The sequence below is a fragment of the Heterocephalus glaber genome, unplaced genomic scaffold (assembly GCF_053883595.1).
Source record: "Heterocephalus glaber isolate CG9 unplaced genomic scaffold, H.glaber_assembly_v1.0 deba00001472, whole genome shotgun sequence".
Lineage (NCBI taxonomy): Eukaryota > Metazoa > Chordata > Mammalia > Rodentia > Bathyergidae > Heterocephalus > Heterocephalus glaber.
This window is the reverse complement of record NW_028258315.1, coordinates 33,276,864-33,291,377: the sequence shown is the minus strand read 5'-3', so window position 1 is coordinate 33,291,377 and position 14,514 is coordinate 33,276,864. Positions and strand designations below refer to the sequence as shown.

Below are 14,514 nucleotides of genomic sequence, written 5' to 3'. Positions count from 1 at the left end.
GGTTCCTCTTTCCCCACAGCCCAGCCAGCATTGGTTATTGAATGATTTTATAATAGCAGCCATTCTTTCTGGAGTGAAGTGGAATCTCAGCATTGTTTTCATTTGCATCTCTCAAATGACCAGTGATGTTGAACATTTTTTCATGTATTTATTTGCTATTTCTACTTCTTTGTCTGAGAAATGTCTGTTCATTTCAGAGGCCCATTTTTGGATTGGGTCTTTAAATTTGGGAGGTCTGATCTTTTTAAGTTCTTTATAGATTTGAGATAGTAGACCTTTGTCTGAGGAAGAGCAGGTGAAGATTTTTTCCCACATTGTGGGTTGTCTCTTCATACTGCTCATGGTTTCTCTGTCTGTGCAGAAGCCTTTTAATAAGAAGAGATCCCACTTGTTGATTGTTTGTGCTAGTTTATGGGCAACTGAGGTTTTGTTCATAAAATCTTTTCCTACACCAATGTCTTCAAGCATTCTACCTAACCTCTGTTCCAACTGGTTCAGAGTTTCTATGTTAATATTCAGATCTTTAATCCATTTTGATTTTAGTTTAGTGCATGGCAAGAGATATAGGTCTAGTTTTAATCTTTGGCAAGTTGAAAGCCAATTTTTCCAGCACCATTTATTAAAGAGGCTATCTTTCCTCCAGTGAGGGTGTTTGGCCCCTTTATCGAAGATGAGATGGCTGAGGGTGTCTGGCGTTGTTTCTGCATCTTCTAATCTGTTCCACTGTTCCTCAGGTCTGTTTCTTTGCCAGTACCATGCTGTTTTTATCACAGTAGCTTTGTAGTAGAGTTGCAGGTTGGGGATTGTGTTAACCCCTGACATGTCTCTGTTACCTAGAATTGCTTTTGCTATTCTGGGTCTCTTTTTGTTCCAAATGAATTTTTGGATTGTTTTCTCAAGGTACATGAAGTATGCTGGGATCTCAATTGGAATTGCATTAAATTTATATAGCAGTTTTGGAAGTATGGCCATTTTCACTATATTAATCCTTCCTACCCAGGAGCAGGGGATGTCTGTTCATTTTCTGATATCTTCAATCTGTCTTTTCAAAGTGCCATAGTTTTCAGAGAAGAGGTCTTTGAATTCTTTCATTAGCTTGATTCCTAGGTATTTCAGTTTTTGGATGCTATTGTGAAAGGAATTATTTGCCCTATTTCTCTCTCAGTGAGTCTGTCATTAGTGTAGAGGAAAGCTATTGACTTTTGTGTGTTGACCTTGTAACCAGCTACTTGACTGAATTTGGTTATTAAGTCTAGAAGACTTTTGGTGGAGTTCTTCGGGTCTTCTATATAGAGTACCACGTCATCTGCAAATAAGGACAATGTGACTTCTTCCTTTCCTATCTTTATTCCTTTTATTTCTTTCTCTCATCTAATTGCCATGGCTAATGTTTCCAGCACTATATTGAACAAGAGTGGTGATAGTGGACATCCTTGTCTTGTTCCTGATTTGAGTGTGAAGGATTTCAGTTTGTGACCATTTAGTATGATATTGGCTGTTGGTTTTTCATAGATGGCTTCTATCAGTTTGAGGTAGAGACCATCTATTCCAATTTTTGTAGGGTTTTTATCATAACTGCATGTTGGATTTTGTCCAATGCTTTTTCTGCATCTATGGAGATAATCATATGGTTTTTGTCCTTGGCTTTATTGATATAGTGTATTACATTGATTGATTTGCATATATTGAACCATCCCTGCATCCCTGCGATGAATCCCACTTGATCAGGGTGTATGATCTTCTTGATGATCTTCTGCATTCTGTTTGCCAGTATCTTATTAAGGACTTTTGCATCTATGTTCATTAATGAGATTGGCCTATAGTTCTCCTTTTCATTTGGGTCTTTCTCTGCTTTGGGGATCAAGGTGATGTTTGCTTCCAGGAATGAATTTGGGAGTATTGCTTCCCTTTCAATTTCATTGAAGAGTTTAAACAGTAGTGGCAGCAGTTCCTCTCTAAATGTCTTGTAGAATTCAGCAGTGAAGCCATCAGGGCCTGGGCTTTTCTTGTTTGAAAAGTTTTTAATTACATTTTCAATTTCATTGGTTGATATTGGGTTGTTCAGAATATTTAGGTCTTCTTTGTTCAACTTTCGTAATTCATATGTATCTAGGAATCTGTCCATTTCTTCTGTGTTGTCCATCTTATTGGCGTATAGGTTCTGGAAGTAGGTATTGATGATCCCCTGTATTTCTTCTGGGTCTGTTGCAATTTCACCCTTTTCATTCTTAATTGCATGGATTTGGGCCTTTTCTTTCCTTTTTCTGACAAGGTTGGCTAAGGGTTTGTCAATTTTGTTGATTCTTTTGAAGAACCAACTCTTGGCTTCATTGATTTTTTTGTATTGTTCTCTTAGTCTCCATTGCATTGATTTCTCCTCTGATCTTTATAATTTCCTCTCTTGTATGAACTCTAGGGTTGTCCTGTTCCTCTTTTTCTAGAAGCTTGAGGTGCAGCATCAGGTTGTTTAATTGGGTTCCTTCTGTTTTCCTAATATGCGTATTCACTGCTAGGCATTTCCCTCATAAGACTGCTTTCATTGTGTCCCATAGATTCCAATATGTTGTATTGTCATTGTCATTTAATTGAAGGAACTGTCTGATTTCTTTAATTTCCTCTGTGACCCATTGGTTATTAGGAAGTGTGTTGTTCAATTTCCATGTGTTTATGAAATTTTTTGAGTTTCTTTTGCTATGGATCTCCAATTTCATCACACTATGGTCTGATAATATACAGAGGATAACTGCAATTCCTTCGTACTTACTTAAACATGTTCTATGTATGAGTATGTGGTCTACTTTTGAGAATGACCCATGTGAAGCTGAGAAGAATGTGTTTTCTGATTTTGTGGGGTGGAAGACTCTGCAAACATCTGTTAAGTTCATTTGTTCAAGAGTTTGATTGAGTTCTAGCATTTCATTACTCACTTTTTGTCTAGTTGATGTATCTATTTGTGACAGTGGGGTGTTGAGGTCCCCCACTACAATTGTTTTAATGCATATATGACTTTTCATGTCGCTTAGTATTTCTTTTATATAGTTGGGCACACTAGTGTTTGGTGCATAGATATTTATGATTGTCATCTCTTCCTCTTGGATTGCTCCCTTTACAAGGATGTAGTGTCCTTCTTCATCTCTCTTAATCAGTGTTGGTTTGAAATCTACTTGATCTGCAAAGAGGATAGCTACTCCTGCTTTTTTGGGGGTTCCTGTTTCATGGAGTATTGTTTTCCACCCTTTACCTTTCAGTCTATGAGTTTCCTTTTGAATGAAGTGTGTTTCTTGTATGCAGCATATTGTTGGATTTTGCTTCTTGACCCATTCTGCCAGTCTATTTCTTTTGATTGGTGAATTGAGACCATTAACATTGATGGCTATAACTGAAACATATTGACTTGTCATTGCCATGACTTTTTCTTTTTGTTGGGTTCTCCCCCTTTCCATTTAATTTCTTGTCATGCCAGATGGGTTCATTCTGCTTTGCTTCCTGGGGTTGTGCTCCTCAATGTCTGTTCCTAGGATATTATGTAAAATTGTATCGATTGCTGGTTTGGTATTCACAAAGTTCCTAAGGTGCTCTTTGTCATGAAAGTATCTTATTTCTCCATCCATTTTGAAAGATAGTTTTGCAAGGTACATCAATCTGGGTTGGAGGCTGTTTTCTTTAAGGAATTGGAATATGTCACTCCAAGCTCTTCTTGCCTTGATGGTTTGTGTTGAGAAGTCTGCTGTGATTCTGATGGGCTTTCCTTTGTATGTGATTTGTTTCTTTTCTCTAACTGCTTGGAGAACTTCGTTCTTCTGTTGAGTTTCTGGAATCTTAACAATTATATACCTATATGTAGATTTTTTTTTATCAAGACTATTTGGAGTCCTATATGCCTCACTTATCTGTATGTCAAGCTCTTTTCCCCTGCTTGGGAAGTTTTCTGACATTATTTCTGTGAAGAGATTTTTTTATGTCATCTGCACTCTCTCCTGCTTCTTCATTGATTCTGATCAGTCTTACGTTATTCTTCTTTGCATCATCTAGCAGCTGCTGGATTGATTTCTCATGTTCCCTTATAATTTTGAAGCACTTTTTCTTTTCCTGGTCACTAATTGCAATCTTATCTTCTATATCTAAAATTCTGTCCTCATATTGGCTCATTCTGTTCTGTAGACTTTCAATGCAGTTTTTCATCTCCTGGGGAATCTATTTGCATCTGTTTTATGGATTCCATTTGTTTCCTATGTTGGGATTTCATCATGTTCCTGAGCTCCTCTCTAGATTTATTAATTATGTCTTGCACTAGGAGCATAATTTCTCCTGTTATCTGAGAAATTGTTTCTGATTTCATTTTTTCCAGATCCCCTTTCTCTGCCAGTTCAGTGGGTCCAGGTGTTTGAGTATCAGAGTGTTCCATCTCATTTCCCTTTGGGGTTGCTGTAGGTGATCTGGAAGTCTGGTTTTGAGACTTATTTACATGTTTTCTCATTTTGACTGGGGGCGGGGTGCTGTTGACGCCTGCAGGGATTATCTTCTTGAGCTGGGAGAGGTGGGACAGGGGCCAGGAGCAGTGGTAGGGATGGTGGCCCCAAAGCCCTTTCCTGTGGGCTGGGAGCAGTGGGAGGGATGGTGGCCGGGAAGCCCCTTTCTCTGGCCCAGGAGCAGTGGGATGGTGGCTCAGAAGCTCCTACCTCTGGAATGGGAGCAGAAGGACTCAGTACCGTGGTCTGGTGGTCCGGTGTCCTCTGCATCTTTGTAGTGTGGAACCAGGTGGCTGTACAGAGGAGTGGTGGTGGGGGGGGTGTCCAGTTGATTGTTGCTAAGCTTGTGTTCTGTGCAACTCAGGACCTCAGTAGGGCATGCGCAGATCTGCCTGTTTGTAGCAGGCCGATTCGGCATGTTCCGAATGACTCGGGACCTCAGTAGGGCGTGCACAGACCTGCCTGTCTGCAGCAGGCCGATTTGGCATATTCCTCATGACTGGGGACCTCCATTTTAATATGATTTTTATAAAATACATGTTTTTGAGTATGGATGTATGCATATGTACTTTATAATACCACAGGTATATTCAGGAAAAAATATTCTACTGAAAAGAGATATATTGCATAAAATATCTGTATTTTTAAAATCCAAATATGTTTCAAACTTGTAACATTTTAAGAATTTGATTAAAATTTCCTAGTGTCAAGTTATTTCCAGTATAATTCATCTGTATAATAATTATTCTATTCAACTGTTAGAGAAATAACTCAATGTTTTCCTGTGCTTTTTTACATGTGCCTCATTTAAAGTAGCTTAGTATTATTTTATGCCATTAAAACTTCAATACTTATTGCTCTATTAGATTATCTAAAATTTAAAAGGCGAACATTATCACATATTGGTAGTGCTTTGGTGTAACTTAATCTCTCATATGCTACTGCAATGTAAAAAGCATCAGAATTTTAGAAAAGTTTGGAAATTTACATCTTCTGTATGGTCTAGACATTGTACTACTGAGTGCTTGCTTAAAAGAAAGCCTGTGGGCAGAGGAGGAGGCTTCCAGGTCGACATACCACTGCTCTCAGCACAGAGGAGGAGGCTTCTGGGCCAATGTGTTACCACTCGCAGTGCAGAGGAGGTGAGCTGTGCAGGCGCCAGGAGAACACCCCCCCCCCGTTGAAATGAGAAGACATGTAAACAAGCCTCAAAACCAGACATCCAGATCACCTACAGATGGAACACTCTGATACTCAACCATCTGGACTCCCTGAAATAGCAACAAAAGAGGATCTGGAAAAAATGAAATCAGAAATAATTTCTCAGATAACAGCAGAGATTGTGCAAGACATGATTAATAAGGCTAGAGTGGAGCTGAGGAACATGATGGAATCCCAACATAGGAAACAAATGGAATCCATAAAGCAGATGGAAACAGATTTCCAGGAGATTAAAAACTCCATCGAAAGTCTATGTAGCAGAATGAGGCAATGTGAGGACAGAATTTCAGATATAGAAGATAAGACTGTAATTAGTGACCAGGAAAAGAAAAGTTGCTTTAAAATTGTAAGAGACCACAAGAAATCAATCCAGCAGCTGTTAGGTGACAAAAACAAGAATAACATAAGACTGATCAGAGTCAATGAAAAAACAGGAGAGAGTTCAGATGACATTAAAAAACTATTCACAGAAGTGATGGCAGAAAACTTCCAAGCAGGGGAAAAGAACTTGACATACAGATAAGTAAGGCATATAGGACTCCATCTAGCCTTGATCAAAAAAAAATCCACACATAGGCACATAATTGTTAAGACTCCAGAAACCCAACAGAGGAACAAAGTCCTACAAGCAGTTAGAGAAAAGTAACAAATCACATACAAAGGAAAGCTGATCAGAATCAGAGCAGACTTCTCAGTGCAAACCCTCAAGGCAAGAAGAGCTTGGAGTGACATATTCCAAGCCCTAAAGGAAAACAACCTCCAACCCAGACTGATGTATACTGCAAAACCATCTTTCAAAAGTGCTGGGGAAATAAGATACTTTCATGACAAGAGCACCTTAGGAACTTCATGGTTATCAGACAAGCATTCCAAAAAATCTTAGATTATAACCTAGGAAAAGACAATGAGGATCATGACCCCAGGAAGCCCAGCAGAATGAATCCATCAGGCACGTCAAGAAATTAAACACAAAGATGAGAATCCAAGAAAAAGAAAAAGTCATGACAATGATAAGTCAATACATATCAGGTATAACCATCAATGTTAATAGTCTCAATTCACCAATCAAAGAAATAGACAAGCAGAATGGATCAAGAAGCAAGATCCAACAATATGCTGCATACAAGAAACACACTTAATTAAAAAAGAAACTCAAAGGTTGAAAGTTAAAGGGTGGAGAACAATACTCCATGCAACAGGAACCAGAGAAAAAGCAAGAGTAGCTATCCTCTTTGCAGATCAAGTGGATTTCAAACCCACACTGGTTAAGAGAGACAAAGAAGGACACTACATCCTTGTAAAGGGAGTAATGAAAGAATAACAGATGACAATCATAAATATCTGTGCATCAAATACTAGAACGCCCAATATGAAACAAATACTAAGAGACATGAAAAAATCAAATAAGCACTAATACAATATTAGTGGGAGACCTCAATACCCCACTATCCAAACAGATAGATCAAATAGGCAAAAAATAAGCAACAAAATACTAGAACTCAATCAAACTCTCGAACAAATAAACTTAACAGATGTTTACAGAGTGTTCCACCCCATAAAATCAGAAAACACATTCTTTTCAGCGGCACAGGGGTCGTTCTCCAAAACAGACCACATACTCACTCATAGAACATATTTAAGTAAGTGCAAAGGAACTGAAGCTATCCCCCGTATATTATTAGACCATAGTGCGATGAAATTAGAGATCAATAGGAAAAGAAACCACAAAAATTTCATAAACATATGGAAATTGAACCACCCACTTCTGATTAACCAATGGGTCACAGAGGAAATTAAGAAATCAGACAGTTCCTTCAATTAAATGACAATAACAATGCAGAATATAGGAATCTATGGGACACACTGAAAGCAGTCTTAGGAGGGAAATACATAGCAGTGAATATTCATATTAGGAAAACAGAGCAAGCTCAATTAAACAACCTGATGCTGAACCTCAAGTTTCTAGAAGAAGAAGAGCAGGACAAACACAAAGCTCATACAAGGGAGAAAATTATAAAGATCAGAGCAGAAATCAATGCAATGGAGACTGAGAGAATGATGCAAAAAAATCAATGCAGCCAAGAGTTGGTTCTTCAAAAGAATAAACAAAATTGACAAACCCTTAGCCAATCTTACGAGAAAAAGGAAAGAAAAGGCCCAAATCCATGTAATTATGAATGAAAAGGATGATATTACAATCGACCCAGCAGAAATCAAGAGGATCATCAATACCTACTTCGAGAACCTATATGCCAATAAGATGGAAAACACAGAAGAAATGGACAGATTCCTAGATATGTATGAATTACCAAAGTTGAATGGAGAAGACTTAAAAATTCTAAACAACCCAATATGAATCAGTGAAATTGGAGATGTAATTAAAACTTACCAGCTAAAAAAAAACCCGGGTCCTGATGGCTTTACTGCAGAATTCTACAAAACATTTAGAGAGAAACTACTGCCACTATTGTTTAAACTCTTCAATGAAATGGAAAAGGAAGCTATACTATCGAATTCATTCCTGGAAGCAAGCATCACTTTGGTCCCCAAAGCAGAGAAAAACCAATTGAAAAAGAGAGCTATAGGCCAATCTCACTAATGAACATAGATGCAAAAATCCTTAATGAGATACTGGCAAACAGAATGATGAAAATCATCAAAAAGATCATACACCCTGACTAAGTGAGATTCATCCCAGGGATGCAGGGATGGCTCAACATAGGCAAAACAATCAATGTAATACACTATATCAATAGAACCACAGACAAAAACCATATGATCATCTCAATAGATGCAGAAAAAGCCTTTGAGAAAATCCAACCCTCATTTATAAAAAAAAAAGTGGGAATAGACAGTCTCTTCCTCAAACTGATAAAAGTGGGAATAGACAAAAAAAATAGTGGGAGTAGACAGTCTCTATCTACCTCAATCTGATAAAAGCCATCTATGAGAAAACCAACAGCCAATATCATACTAAATGGTCAAAAACTGAAATGCTTCACACTAAAATCAGGAACAAGACAAGGATAGCCACTATCACCACTCCTGTTCAATATAGTTTTGGAAACAGTAGCCATGGCAATTAAACAAGAGAAAGAAATAAAAGGAATAAAAATAGGAAATGAAGAAGTCAAATTGTCATTATTTCCAGTTGACATGAGCTCTATATAGAAGACCCCAAGAACTCCACCAAAAGTCTTCTAGACTTAATATCAAAATTCAGTCAAGTAGCTAGATACAAGGTCAACACAGGAAAAATCAATAGCTTTTCTGTACACGAACAACGGACTCATTGAGAGAGAAATAGGGCAAACAATTCCTTCCATAATAACATCCAAAAACATTAAATACCTAGGAATCAACCTAACAAAAGAAATCAAAGCCCTCTTCTCTGTAAAGTATAGCACTCTGAAAAGAGAGACTGAATATAATATCAGAAAATGTAAAGACATCCCCTGCTCCTGGGTAGGAAGGATAAACATAGTCAAAATGGCTATTCTTCCAAAACTGCTAGATAGAGTCAATGCAATCCCAGTTGAGACCCCAGCACCATACTTCATGGACCTTGAGAAAACAATCCAAAAATTCATTTGGAACAAAAAGAGACCCAGAATAGCAAAAGCAATTCTAGGTAACAGAGACATGGCATGTGGTATTACGACCGCCAACTTGAAACTATACCACAAAGCTACTGTGATAAAAACAGCATGGTGCTAGCAAAGAAACAGACTTTAGGACCAGTGGAACAGATTAGAAGATGCAGAAACAACTGGAGAGACACTCAGCCACCTTATCTTTGACAAAGGAGCCAAACACCTGCACTGGAGGGAAGGCAGCCTCTTTAATAAATGGTGCTGGAAAAGGATTGGGATGGAGCATGTGTGGTGTGGGATCAGTGGTAGGGCCTGCGCAGCTGCCTAGCATGAGTTGAATAGATGCTGGAGAGATCCTGCCTATCTTGAAGCCTTAGCTGCTAGGTAACAGAATTGTGTGCTAGAGTGAAGCAGAAATCTAGGAAAATGAGCTCCTGTATATCCATGAATGAAGCAAAGCTGAACTGGAATGTTTCCCCCCAAAATGGCCTGAAAACATTTTTCTCTCTAGAAAACTATAAAGAACATTCTATGGCTCCAAATTTAAAAGAATTATATATTTTATCTAACAGAGAGTGCAGAGGAATTATGTGGACATGTTGGTTAAATATGCAAAGATTCCTGCAAATTCCAAAGCTGTTGGAATCAATAAAAATGAATACTTACAGTACTTGGATATGAAAAAACATGTGAATGAAGAAGATTCTGAATTCTTAAAGTTTTTGCAAAATTCTGCAAAGAAATGTGCACAGGATTATCACATGCTGTCTTATGATGCCCGTCTCCTCACAGAACAAATTTTAAGAGCTTTCATTGAACAAGTGAAAAAGCATCCAGAATTTTATGCTCTTCATGAGGTCACCAGCTTAATTGGGTTCTTCCCATTCAGAATAGAGGCATGATTAAAATTAGAAAAAACCTTTCTTGCTTTGGGCAATGTAAAGTTTGTGAAAACAGTATTCCCCTCAATGCCTACTGTATTGAAGCTCTCAAAAAGTAGTATCTCCCATCAAAACCCCAGAACAAATCACTGAAGGTATGCACTATGCTATTAATAAAGATCCCAATGCAGAGAAGCTTGTTTCAAGATATCATCCTCAGATAGCTCTGACTAGCCAGTCACTATTTACCTTATTAAATAATCATGGACCAGACTACAAGGAACAGTGAGAAATTCCAGTTTGTGTTCAAGTTATACCTGTTGTAGGTTCCAAACCAATTAAAGTAATTTATATTAATTCCCCACTTCCTCAGAAGAAAATGACAATGAGAGACAAAGAAATCAAGTCTTCCATGAAATTCCATTAAAATTCATGATGTCTAAAAACACATCTGTTCCAGTTTCTGCAGTATTTATGGACAGACCTGAAGAGTACATATCTGAAATGGACACATCCAGTGAAGTTAATGAGTACCAAAAAATTGAGACTCTTGAAAATTTGGATCTGGATTTTGATAATGATGTTGCAGAACTTGAAACTTTTGGAGTAACCATGACAGAATCATCAAAGTCACCTAGTCCAGCAAGTACTTGCCCAGTACCCATCATGACAGCCCCCAAAGCAGCTGCTACCCCTGTGGCACCACCTCTAGGAAATCCCTCTGCTGATACCAGAAGTTTATCTCGGATTCTGATGGAACAATTACAGAAGAAGGAACAGCTGGTCAGTATGGCAAGTGGCCCCAAAGAGTGCACAAATAAAGATGACCAGGGACGTGGACCACATGGCAAAAAAGTATCCAATTCCAACAAGTCTGTGATGCAAGATAATGACTTAAAGACATCTGATGCCTTACAGTTGGAAAGTTCTAAGGAAATTCAAAACTCTGATGCAAATGATATGGCTACGGATGTGGTATGTGCTGCTGATGAAAGGCTAAATGTCCTAGACAACAGAGACAGTTCAAAGGAAAAGCCTGCCACATCAGAAACAGCTGGAACTGAAACAGTAACTCTGTGCAGTAGTGATACGGATGAAGACTGTTTAATCATTGAAACAGAGTGTAAAAATAATAGTGATGGAAAAACAGCCGTTTTGGATTCTAATTTAAATTCTAGACCAGCAAGTCCAAATTCTTCCTCGGGAAAGGATTCTGTAAGAAACCAGGCTAGTACTATTCACAATCCTGAAGAATTGTGTGTTTTAAAAGACCTGTCCAACGTGTATATACAGAATTTGATCCAGTTGGACAAATTTTAAAAATGCAGACTGAACTCTTAAAGCCAATTTCCAGAAAAGAACCTGAATTGACCTTAATGAACCTAGAAAATGCTAAATAGCCACCTGTTTCAGAGAAACCTCCTGCTGCTCCTCTACATGCCTCTAGTTGGCCAAAATCTGGGTGGCCTTCTGCATTTCAGAAACCAAAAGGACAATTGCCATTTGAACTTCAGGACTATGTTGAAGATACATCAGAATATCTAGCTCCTAAAGAAGGAAATTTTGTGTATAAGTTATTCAGCCTTCAAGACCTGTTGTTACTCGTGCATTGCAGGGTCCAGAGGATAGAAACAAGACCACGTTCTGAAAAAACGGGAGAAAACCAGAAGACAATTTCCAGTGTACGTACTACCCAAAGTGGAATATCAAGCTTGTTGTGGAGTGGAAGCTTTGACTGAAAGTGAACTTTGTCACTTATGGACTGAAAGTTTATTGCATTCTAACTGCTCATTTTATGTTGGACATATTGATGCATTTACTTCAAAGCTTTTTCTCCTAGAAGAAATTACCTTTGAAGAATTAAAAGAAAAGCTTTCAGCACTCAAGATTTCAAGTTTATTTAACGTACTCCAACACATTCTGAAAAAATTAAGTAGCTTGCAGGAGGGGTCCTACCTGTTGTCTCATGCAGCAGAAGATTATTCACTCCTGTTCTACAAGCCCTCGGATGGAAAAGTTAAGAGGACAGCGTATAATCTGTACAAAACACATTGCAACCTCCCCAGTGGGCCTTCCAGCCTCTCAGTCCCCTGGGTCCCCTTAGACCCCAGTCTCCTGCTCCCATATCACATCCATCACGGACAGATACCTTGTACTTTTCCACTGAAATCTGCCAGTCCTACACCATCCCAGATGGTTGCTGGAATAAGAATGCCCACCCGCAGCCCAAGGAATCCAGGTTCCGTGGAAACCAGAAGCAGTTGTTTGCCTGCTCAGCAAATTGAAAATGAAGGAGTGGCTTCAAATAAAAGAAAAATAACTTAGGGCTATGTCATGGAAAGTGAAATTTTACACAAACCAGGTGGAACAATTGTTTAATTTTGAAAGTTTGAGGGGAAGCGTGCCCAAAAGAGCAGTTGGTGAGAGGAGCATTTTTCTTTTTGGTACCTTTAAGAGTCCACAGTGCCTTGAAAAAAATGTATGGGCTGAGAGGAGGAATGTTTGCACTTCCTCAGGGTGGTGTGCTCTTCACCCTCAAGCCTGAGGAGGAGCTAGGTATGGCTTCACTTTATCATGGCAGGGAAATAAAGAAGAGAAGCATTTTTATAGTAGACCTTCCCTAAAAATTGTAAGTAGGAAAATACTTTGTTTTTTTATCATTATGTATTATGTCAGTATGTAATTATGTATTATATATCATTATATATGTATTATATATCATTATGTATTGTCATTATGTAATACATTTATCATTATGTATTATGTCAGTAATTTGAGTTGCATCACATTCTGCAGATCAAAAGGTGAAATACTGCCACTGCCAGAAATAATTATGAATGTTGTACACCATGTCTCTGACTGAGTTTGAGTTTTTTATACTACTTTAAAGTGATGATGATTGTACATTAATAAAGGCAATACCCTGAAAACCTATTGAAATTATATTGCGGACATCAAAAGCAAAAACAAAATACTTCCTTCCTCTGAAAAGTCACAAATTAATATTCTCATGTTGGGCAACCATCCGTTTGTCAGGGGGAAAAACCTTTTGCCGTCTAACAGGTTTGGCAACAAGCACCCATTTCTTGGCACGGATTCCAGCTGAGTATCACAGTACCCTGTGCCACAGAGGCGAGGGAGTCTCCAGAAATCATCTTTTACTTTTCCAACCAGCGTGGTTGGTGTCATATAAAGTATAAGCTATATTTGTCCTCATCTGTTAAATCAGGTTTTCCAAGGCCACAGGTTCAGAAGACATTGGGATCCAGCAATGTTACTGTAGCTTATTTGGACTTTATGGACCCAGACCTGTTGAATTTTGGCAGCCCATTCTTTCATGTACACTAAAACGATTAGTGTAAGTTGTGAAATACAAATTTTGTAATCCAAGGCAATATCTGTGTTGTTTGGGGAATTTTTTATGGGTTCTGTGTAATATAAGAAATTAGGTCTAAAAAATCTTCTCAGATATGATAAGTAAGTTGAAAATTTTTATCTGTAACTATCAAGTTTTGTTTTGAATTTATTTTTAATTATAAAATATGAATAATTATTAGTAAAAAAATTAAAAAAATAAATGGTACTGGAAAACTTTTCAACTTGCCAAAGATTAAAACTAGACATATATCACTCACCATGCCCTAAATTAAAATTGAAATGGATTAAATATCTACATATTAAAACAGAAAAGCTGAATCCGCTGAAACAGAGGTTAGGTAGAACTCTTGAACACATTGGTGTAGGAAGAGATTTTATGAACAAAAGCTCAGTTGCCTGTGAACTAGCACAAACAATCAACAAGTGGGATCTCTTCTTATTAAAAGCTTCTACAAAGCAAGAGAAACCACCAGCAGTGTGAAGAGACAACCCACAATGTGGGAAAAAATCTTTACCTGCTGTTCCTCAGACAAAGGCCTACTATCTAGAATCTGTAAAGAACTTAAAAAAATCAGACCTCTCAAATGTAAAGACCCAATCCAAACATGGGCATCTGAAATGAATAGACATTTCTCAAAGAAGTAGAAATAGCAAATAAACATATGAAAAAATGTTCAATATCACTGGTCATTCAAAAGATGCAAATGAAAACAATGCTGAGATTGTACCTCACCCCAGAAAGAATGACTGCTATCATGCAATGAACCAATAACAAATACTGGCAGAGCAGTGGGGAAAGAGGAACCCTGCTCCACTGCTGGTGAGAGTGTAGACTGGTGCAACCACTGTGGAAATCAGTATGGAGATACCTCAAAGAACTAAGACTAGAAGTCCCATTTGACCCAGCTATTTCCCTGCTGGTTATCTTCCCCAAAGAATTAAAAAAAATCATACCACAGTGATATATGTGCA

At 38.0% G+C, this 14,514-nt stretch overlaps 1 pseudogene; it reads left to right on the top strand.

Annotated features, from left to right (window-relative positions):
- Positions 1–9,709: 9,709 nt before the first annotated feature.
- On the top strand, positions 9,710–12,590 carry LOC101718714 (little elongation complex subunit 2 pseudogene; annotated as a pseudogene).
- Positions 12,591–14,514: the final 1,924 nt, after the last annotated feature.